Consider the following 9,458-nt stretch of genomic DNA (forward strand, 5'->3'; position numbering starts at 1 on the left):
AACACACAGACTGTGAACATGAGGCAAACACAGACTGCAGTTCAGAAGACTGCTGTAACTTTTATTCTCATTTTGTCCACGTCAGGAACTGGCTCTTACCACTACCTTCCTTTGCTGCCCCTTGCATTTTTAACTCTGGCAGTCTTCTCTAAATGTTCAACTTTTACTAAAACCAACAGGAAAGTAACATGATGCCACCAACATCCATAGGATTCAGTTGCATAGTTGAAGACGACAGCCTGAATGACAAAAAAGTTTGATGGTTCCTTGAGAATTTACTGAACGCAGTTAAATATAACCTGAGATGTATTAAATTATTGTCTCCTTCCATCAATATTTGAAATGTGCTGCGTACTGTGAAAGAGTGAAGGCAGCATAGTCTGCAGAACAGCTTACATTTTCTTTACTAGAGGATCTTTTCCCCTCTGAAGGGACTTGTCGCCTCGGTTCCCAAAGGGTGCTGGGGTGACCCGGCTCCTGCTCTGCCAGGCAAGGTGCTCGCACTGGCAGAGAATCCGTGATGGAGGGGAGACATCTCTCCAGCTTATCACTTAGTCACCTTAGCTCTGTCAGTGCACTGGAGAAGTTTGCCATTTGCAGATAGAAAACACCACCGGTCGTGGAAAAATAAAGATAAAGGAGACTAGCGGGCCCCACTAGAACCCGCGTAGGAGTGCCGGGGTGTTTGAGCGCCGTGATTTGCAGCAGGGAGGCAATAAACAAAGCCCCCGAAATGTCAAGCCCCCTTGAGGATCCGCTCGCGTCCCAGGGCAGCGCAGCGGCCGCAGCCCCCGAGCCAGACGCTGCACGGCCCCGGACCCCCGATCGCCCACCCCTGGCCCGGCCAGGGCCACCCCGGCCGCGGAGTGCCCACCGCCGCGCAGCCCCTCCAGCCCCGGCCTCGCCTCCATTCATTCCTCCCTTCGGAAAGCCACACGCGGGTGGCTGCAGCGGGGGCAGCCCCCGCCGCAGCCCCCGGGCCGGGGGGCGGGGAGGTGAGACGCTCCACGAAGTTGTGGCAGGGAGAGACGGGCGCGGGGACGCAGCGCTGGCAGTGGGGCTTCGCCTTTAAGAGGGAAAACTTTTACGTCTCTCTGCCTCTGATTAAAAAAAAAAAAAAAAACTAAAAAAAAAAAAAAATCACCACCACTATGTCGCCTGTTACCCCGGTGTGACCGGGAGGGATCCCAAGCCCTCCTCCCGGAGCAGCACCGCTCCGCACTCGGCCTCTCCCGGTGTGTCCCAGGGAAAGAAGAGGAAAAATAGGAAGGCAAAAAAAAAAAATTTAGAAGGGGGAAAAAAAAGGAAAAAAAAAAAAAAGAAAAAAGTTTTTCCCAAACTTACTACTCTTCATGATGGTGTCTCTGTGCCCCGCTTGTCATGATCCCCATTAAAACTTCCAGCAGCGGCAGGAGCGGCAGGACTGTGCGACTGCAGCCCATCGGATGCGAACCCTCTGTGCTCGTCTTCTACTTCCACCCCCCGCGTCTCCCTTCCCCTCCCCCCGAGCGCCCCGGTGCCGGGGAACCGGCGGCCGCGGAGATAAGGCGCGGAGCGGCGCGGAGGGGAGGGCAGAGCAGAGCCGCACCAGCCCGCGGCCGCCGCCGCTCCCCTCCCCGCCTCCGGACCGGGGGGCTGCTCCCCCTGCCCGCCGCCGCCGCTGAACTTGACCCTCCCGACTCCAGCGGGGCTACCGCCGTTTTGAAGTCGCCAATTTCCAGCCATCACACATGGCTTTGACCCTCCGGCGGGGGGAACGGGGGCGCGGATGGGGGGGGGGGGGGGACGACGATGCACCGAGAGAAGCCTGTGAAATCCGAGCAGACCCCGTTGCCTGGGATTATGCCCAACCACCCTCCGCTTTTGTTGTTGTTGTTGTTTTTATTTTGGGGGGGGTATTTTTGGGGGAGGGGGTGCCCCCCCGCTGGCCCCCCGGGCACACGCCACGCTGCCGCGGGCGCCGCGCCCCCGCCCCGCGCGCGCCCCCCCCGCGCCCGCCGCCGCCGCGCCGCCCCCGCCCGGCCCGCCGGCCGCGGCGCCCTCCCCGCCGCCCCCGCCCGCGCCCCCCCGCGCTTACCTGTTGATTAACCGGCAGCAACAGCCCCGGCAGCCTGGAAGATGGTGGAGCCGCGGCGCGAGCCATGAACCGTCTCCTGCTGCCGGCGGAGTTGGACGCGGATTATGTGGCGGTGGCCGGGGAGTGGGGGGGGGGGGCGGGGGGCCGCGGCGCCGCTGCCTCCCCCCTCGGCCCCGCTCGGCGGGGAGGGGGCGACGGGCCCGCCGGCGGGCGGTGCGGTGCGGCGCGGGGGCGGGGGCCCGGGGGGCGCGGGCCGGGGCACGGCGCGGCGGCCCCGCCGGCAGCGAGGCGGCGGCCTGGGAGCGCGGGGCGGCCGGCGCGTTATCGGGACTGTTATCGCTTGTCAGGACCTCCGTCTCCCCGCATTACGTCAGTTTCAAGACACCAACACTATTAATATCAAAGGAGCCTTCGCGGAGGAAAGCGCCACCCCAGACGGAGCGCCCTTAAAGAGACAGTGCAGGCGGCCCCGCCGCGCGGCCCGCGCCGCCCCCCGCCGCCGCCTCCGCCCGCCGCCGGGCCACGGCCACGGGCAGCGCGGGCTGGGCCCGCTGAGCCGGGCGAGCCGAGGGGGCGCGTCGCCCCGCGGCCGCGGGGACCTGCGCTGAGTTGGAGCAGGGATAGCCGCAGGCCACAGGCGCGCCCCCAGCGCGGCCCGCGTGAGGCGGCTCTGCCCGCGGCTGTCACTGGGACCCGCGGCTGCCCTACGGGATTGGGAAAGGTGGCGGTGCGGATAAAAGGCGCGACCCACGCGCTCCAGTAGCTGTCGCCCTCGGGAGACCCCAGCCCTGCTCGGGGTCTCCCGCAGATTTAGTGTCACCTCTCTGCGCCGTGCCCCCCGTTTGTGTGCGGGTGCTGAGGCGGGTGGGCAGCCAGTTCCCAGGTTGTGCGATGAGCAGTCCCGTTAGCGTCCGCGCTTTGATACTGGTCGCGGGTCAGCCCTGAACTGCTCCGAGAAAACCTTCACAACTTTTCCTCCTTGTGCAGAACTTTTTCAATTCTAAATACTCCGTTTTCCCCATACTACGAACTTCCAGAAGTCTACATGTCTGTAACAACTCTCTCCAAGGAGAAGCAGTACATAAAAGGTTCCTATGAAAGGGTTTTAAAATCCCAAATATAGTAGGCGTTAAAAACTATGTAAACATTTGTTGGGAATTTGGACACAATTTTTCTGCAGTTAGGTGACTTTATATGGTGTGCTTTTCCTCCCATGCAAGTTGTTTTAAGCTGATTTTACGTTCAAATAGATGCATTCTGCTTGCTTGCAACTACTAACACATTATTTAAGGGAGAAGCTGGAAAAGAGTTAAATGCTTACAGTTTGAGAGATAAAACTGCTTCTCCCCAAGTATTTCAAATTACATAACTTTTTCCTTACAATTTTACTCTTAAATACATGGTGAAGTGTAAAGTATAAAATCTTCAGAGATACACGGTGATGCAAATGAAACCCCTCTGTAAAACAGCATTCTCAGGACTCGCTCCAAACTTAAACATTCTTCATACATGTTTAGTATAATCCACTGGCAGATTTGTAAAGTAATTGCTTGTGTAAATCACCCAGTAACATATTTCCCCCTTAAGTTCTTTTGTAGGATTGTCTGATAAAATACTTTATTAATAGAAAAGCAATAATTCACATACAAGAGGTGAACTTGTCATGTTGAAAATGGAAGGTTGCACGATTAGGCACACACAGTAGGATGCCCGACACAGGAAAAGGAGAGCTCACTGATTATGTGTGGTACTCCCTCTATACCCATCCACAGAAAATGAATTCAGAGCAGCAGAGACATTTATATATGGAATGCGAAGGAAAGTAATATCAGAATTTAAAGTTTGTTACAAAGTCTGCCTTGATACTTTAGTACCTTATGCTTGGTAGCACCTCGCTCATAATGCACACAGACGACTTTTCCTGACTTCATAAATTTACTTTTTCACAAGCTGCAAATGCTATGGCTGAACCACAGCTGAAGAAACGAGCCACTTCCACAAACTTTAGTGAATACAGAATTTTGAAAAGCAAGTATTTTTGTCCTGTTCACATCAATTCAAACATGTTCTTCTCAACAGTTTTGATATATTTTTTTTTACTGAATATGTCAGCCCCAAGTGACTGTTCACTTGGCATATGTCTTGCATAGGAAGGGTTAAAATAGGCAGGTATTTTGTCTGATGACTTGGCTAAGCATCTTACAAGCAGGGCTTGAGTGGAAAATATTTAAACAAGAGTTATTTCCCTTTACTTCTCTGCTCTAGTGAGACTTATTAATGTCTTCTTATTTTAAGCCAGGAAATGATGCCCCCCACACCTTAAATCCCAGCCAGTTCTTATGTGTGGCTACAGCTTTCCCAGATTTTATTCACATTATGACAGACAAGCTGTGAAGATCGATAACAGCAAAAGCACAGATTTCAACATGTGTAAATCTTGATAACAAACACCTTTTTTTTCACCTGTAGAACTATATTATAGAGGTGTGTTTTTAAAGGACAGAAGTATCTCTGTGCATGCCCTTCTAAAATGAAACCACAAAGCCATTCGTAAGGAAAGATGAGAAGGACACAACATGTCTTCATAGTTTCAAGTAGACAACTCTAATGAAATACTCTATCTCTCAGAAAAAGTTTGTTACCGTATCTTTATTAGAAATGCTTTCATTATACGTTCTGCATTTCAAGTTAAAATAAAGCAGATCAAGAAAACATGAATCTGTTTATATTCACCACAAAGAACTGTAGAGAACTTAATAAAGGCAAAAATATTTTTATAAATTTTTTCAGGCAAATTATTTATTTATGAAATAATTTACAAAGAAAATTTTTACCTCATGGCTTAGATACATTGCATATGCTTATGATTGACACAATATGTTCAGGCTCAAAGGCCCGTATAGACTTTTTTCCCTCTTTTTTTTTTTTAGTCCTAGCAGGAATATTTCAAAACAGCCAACTAATTCATGAAGTCATACAATAATTGTTTGACAGTTGTTTCCAATATAGGAAAATAAGTTATGTATATTGTTTTCATTCAAATATTTGTTGATTTGTTGTTAGAATGCTTTGACATTGACATGCCGCAAATTGCATTAGGAGAAATATTGTAGATTTTTTTTTCATTTATTATCTTCTGCTGTCAAACTTTTCCAAAACCACTTAAAGCAAGTTTTATTTCACTTTGTTCAAAACTCATAGTCTGCATGAAAGTAGGTTGTTTTTGAAATAACAGGTTCAGGTTTCTCTAATAGATAAGAGCTGAGGAAGTGAAGGAAAAGCAGCAAAGTGAAAAGATGCAGAGAAAGTGCTGCTTTCACTGAGAGGCATGAACAAAGTAACTTCTAAATAATCCTCGGGTTTTTTTACAGTCAGACACGTTCTCCATTGAGGGAGAATACAGAGGCCAGTCACAGTTGCTTCTTGAAGGAAAACAGTATAACAGTCATTGTTTATCAAGATGACATAACATGCCATTTTTGCCTTTATTATTTAATGCAGTTTCTCTTGTCGTTTACTCAGTGTAGATACAAAGAGGGATTAACAGTAAAGCATAAGCATACTTGTTTTACAATTTCAGCCTTTTAGTGCATAGCTTACTTAAAGTACTAGGGCCTATAATCACAATGATTTTACCTGATGGAACATGCATTTCAGAAATATAATCCAACTGTTTACCCTAACACATCATAAATTGCAATTCTTTACAAAAACCTCAGAGATTGACATCCGTTGCTCTTAAATGCCTGCTGCTTTAGCACACATCATCAAGAAAGTATTTCTGTATTATTCTCCCTCTGCTTGGTAGCATATTACTTGAATTCTAAAGACGGTTCTCCTACACTGTCTTCAGTAATGAACATTTTGAGAAGCACTTAGTTATGTGTCTGAGGCACTCCAGTGTGAGTTTCTTGAGATCATAAACACAGCAACTTGCAGGATTTCTGCAGACCCACTTCTTTTCTTTGCACAACTTTTGTCACATGAAATCATCGAGAAACTTTTGTTCCCTATCTTACACCCTGCACAGAGTCAAGTCTCTAAACTTCAAGTTGTGCGCCAAAGGCTAAAAACTACCAGTGATTTTCAAAGAGATGGGACTGGGGACCCTAACGATGTGGTTGAAACGTCTCTGAAAAGAGATTATGCGTTGTGATAGACAGGGCAGCGCTGAGAACAGCCAATGAAACAGCATGCAACTGAAGAGCTAATACCATGGCATCATCCCAGATTCAACAGATGTTTTCTAGGGGGATTGGATATCTGGTAATGGGAAATGGAACCTTTCTTTTCTATGTCACTGGTTTTAACACAGGCCAGTAGCAATGGAAAGTCAATAATAAGCAATGCTTGTTTGGTAGCTTTCTCCACTGCATGGTTGAAGAGTGTCCTCCTGATTGCAGCACACCAGGGCTGGCTGGTACTTCCCTGCACCCCGGTGGCGCTGCTGGCAAAAGGGCCTTGCACAGAAGTGCCGGGAAACCCTTTTCCCTGTGAGCCGTCTCCCAGGGAGGGATGAGGAGCACCAACCAGGCATAGACTGCTCCTGCTAATGGTGTGTCTGCAGATAGTTAAATAACTCTGGCAGCCACAAAAGGTAATTTATCACTTTACACTATCATAAAATCTACTAGAAAATTAAAAATGCTAAAACACCAGACTCCCTAAAATCATTTACATGCAGGAATCCACATAATTGTATAGATTTTGATCTTAAAAATGCTATGTAAAAGGCATTCATCCAAAACTCTGAAAAGCCTCACATGCACATACACATACATATGAAGTAATACATAATGAGTGTCTCCCAACAAATATCAATAAAAGAGGTGGCAGCATTTTTTCCCACATTTCAACTGGGAGTTCAGCAATCAAAATAACCTGAGCCCCCTGTCTTGTCATCACCACCTGCCAGACAGAGCCACTACCTTTCTCTCCCTCAATTCCATATTCATCCTCCCTCCAGCATTTCCAGCATTTCTAGGAAGGTTAATCTGGATTGGTTCAAAGTGCACTGAAGTCACTGGGAAAAAAAAAAAAAGCTGTAAGTGAATTTACAGTTTTTACAGAGTTTTTACATTAGGTCCTATATATGAGTATTTTTCAATCTTATTCCTAAGGTTTGTTGCTATACCATTGCAATGTTCCGAACATAATAATGTTAAAACTCACTACAGTGTCTCCTAATATAAAGCAACAATTCTGTACAATTGAAGTGTTTCGCTCAAAAGGAATTTTCTTTCACTTGATTTCTTGTAAATACTTTTTTCTTTTCCATTTTTGACTTCTAACTGAGTTCAAATCTTCATTTTAATGTGACAGACTACAAACAACATGCTTTTATTGCAAAAAAAGATTTATTCACATCGATACTGATGCAAGGTCTCAGATTTAGTTTAGGGAAATAAAATATCTTGCAAATATGTTTATTTCACTTTGCAAAAAGTGCACTTTCCATTCCATTATGAACCTCAAATGCATAGCCACAATATATGGCCCACAAGGTGCAGTAATAGCACTTGGGAATCTCAGAAACACAGGGCATTGGTAAAATTACCAAGATGCTGTCACTATTTCTAGTTTCAAATGGAGGGAAAGTCACTCAAGGTAAACATGGCAGTGTAACACCTGGTCTTTAGTGGTCTCTCCCAATCTCCTATGAAACTTCTAAGCACACACAAGAACACACAAATAGCAAACACACATTCAACCAGACTAATGTATCTAACTTTCAGAGTGCTCAGTCCTTTGTGTAAGGAAGGGCTTGACCCTAATCTGGCCTTTCCCTCTGGATCATGAGCCAGTCCATCTTGCAAAGAACTGATGAAACCTTGCATTCTAGGGTATCTTTAGAGCAAAAAGGAAAAAAGATCAGCATGTTCACAGAATCACAAAATCATAGAATGTCTGAGGCTGGTAGGCACCCCTGGAGGTCACCTGGTCTGATCCTCCTGAGCAAGAAGGGCCAGCTACAGCCAGTTGCCCAGGATCCAATTCCTCCTTTTGGAGACTTCATGATTCTCCCATAGTCTACATGACTGCTACAACTTGTTCCTGGTCTGAGACAACTCAGAGGAGCTTTCTAATCTGAGTGAGAAGCGCACCCTGACCCGCTTTCTGTCTGACCTCTGCATAAGAATTAATACATATCCACAACTCTTTTAATGGTTAGTCTTTGGAAACAGGTAACCTAACAAGAATGCTACCTTGATTAACACTAAAGCTTGTTGACACCAAGATTAATATATACCACATTCTCTAGTTGTGAAATGGTAGTGCCAGTGCCTTTGTTGAAAAACATGAAACAACTGTAGGCATCCTTTAAACTTATTCAGGAGTTTGTTGCATTTTCCTCAGTGGTTATCAGTCTTGAAAGAGGTTTCCTTTGGAAACAGTCGTACCTTTAGGGAGGAGCACATCAATCTACACAAGCAGCAGCAGCCTTAGCTCACTTGGTTCGGCTCTCTCACTTAGAAACCTCATTTTTGTTCATACCTCTCACTCTTCAGGAGCTTGATCACGTGCCTGTACACAAGGTTTTACTAAGTACAGTGTGAATCAGGTAAAAATAATGCTGATGGATCAGCATTCATTTACACTTGGGATCTTGATGTGGTAAAGTCCAGATCATGACCCAGAAAACGTGTGTCCATGTCTACTTCAATGCCTGAACAAACTGATTCCACAGAGGGCAAAAAAGTAGTCTTTACTACTTTGATTTTTTTTTTCTCCTTCCTGACTCCACTGTTTTTAGTTCTTTTCACTGCTCACATAAAACAGACAGTTACCTTATGACATACTAAAATATTTATGTGCTAAGACTTCTTATTTAACAATGGCCAGAGATAGCCTTAATAAGCTGGTGAAAAACCTGGGTAGTTCGTGCAATTTTCCTATATGTGCTTTTTTTTTTTTCTAGTCAGTATATGCATCAGTGGAACAACAAAAAACACCAAAACAACCTAAGCCAAAACAAAAACCCATCTCAAGCCAAGTAACTCATCTCTGACCAATCCCTTCCCTCTTAGTGCTTTAGCATTGCAAAATACACTGATATTATGGACATTAACATACTCACTGAAATAAGGATCATTAGCTATTTTTAAATAAAGGAAATAAAGCTATGCATTACATTATGACTAATATATGTAAGAGTCACTCATATGGTAACTTGTAAATAGAACATTTGTGATTAATATTTGTGGAAAAAGGCATCCTTTTGAAAGACTGATGCGTAGGATATGGGCAGAAATTAATCTGCACTATTAAGGAATTAGAGCAGTAAAAACAAATACAGAGAATTTGAAAGTTATATCTAAGAAAGAGCTATGTGACCTTCATGAGCCCTTTGTCACAGAAGCCAGAATGGCACATAGGAAGC

At 46.0% G+C, this 9,458-nt stretch overlaps 1 protein-coding gene across 2 annotated transcripts in view; it reads right to left on the reverse strand.

Moving 5' to 3' along the window:
* TRPS1 (transcriptional repressor GATA binding 1) overlaps window positions 1-2,106 on the reverse strand; it is a 210,520-nt gene extending 208,414 nt beyond the window's left edge. For both annotated transcript variants that reach the window (XM_069005364.1, XM_069005362.1), the window contains exon 1: window positions 2,078-2,106. The gene's annotated coding sequence lies outside the window, so the exon portion shown is untranslated. The remainder of the gene's footprint in view (window positions 1-2,077) is intronic.
* Window positions 2,107-9,458: the final 7,352 nt, after the last annotated feature.

This window comes from Aphelocoma coerulescens, chromosome 2, assembly GCF_041296385.1.
Source record: "Aphelocoma coerulescens isolate FSJ_1873_10779 chromosome 2, UR_Acoe_1.0, whole genome shotgun sequence".
NCBI classification, from domain to species: Eukaryota; Metazoa; Chordata; class Aves; order Passeriformes; family Corvidae; genus Aphelocoma; species Aphelocoma coerulescens.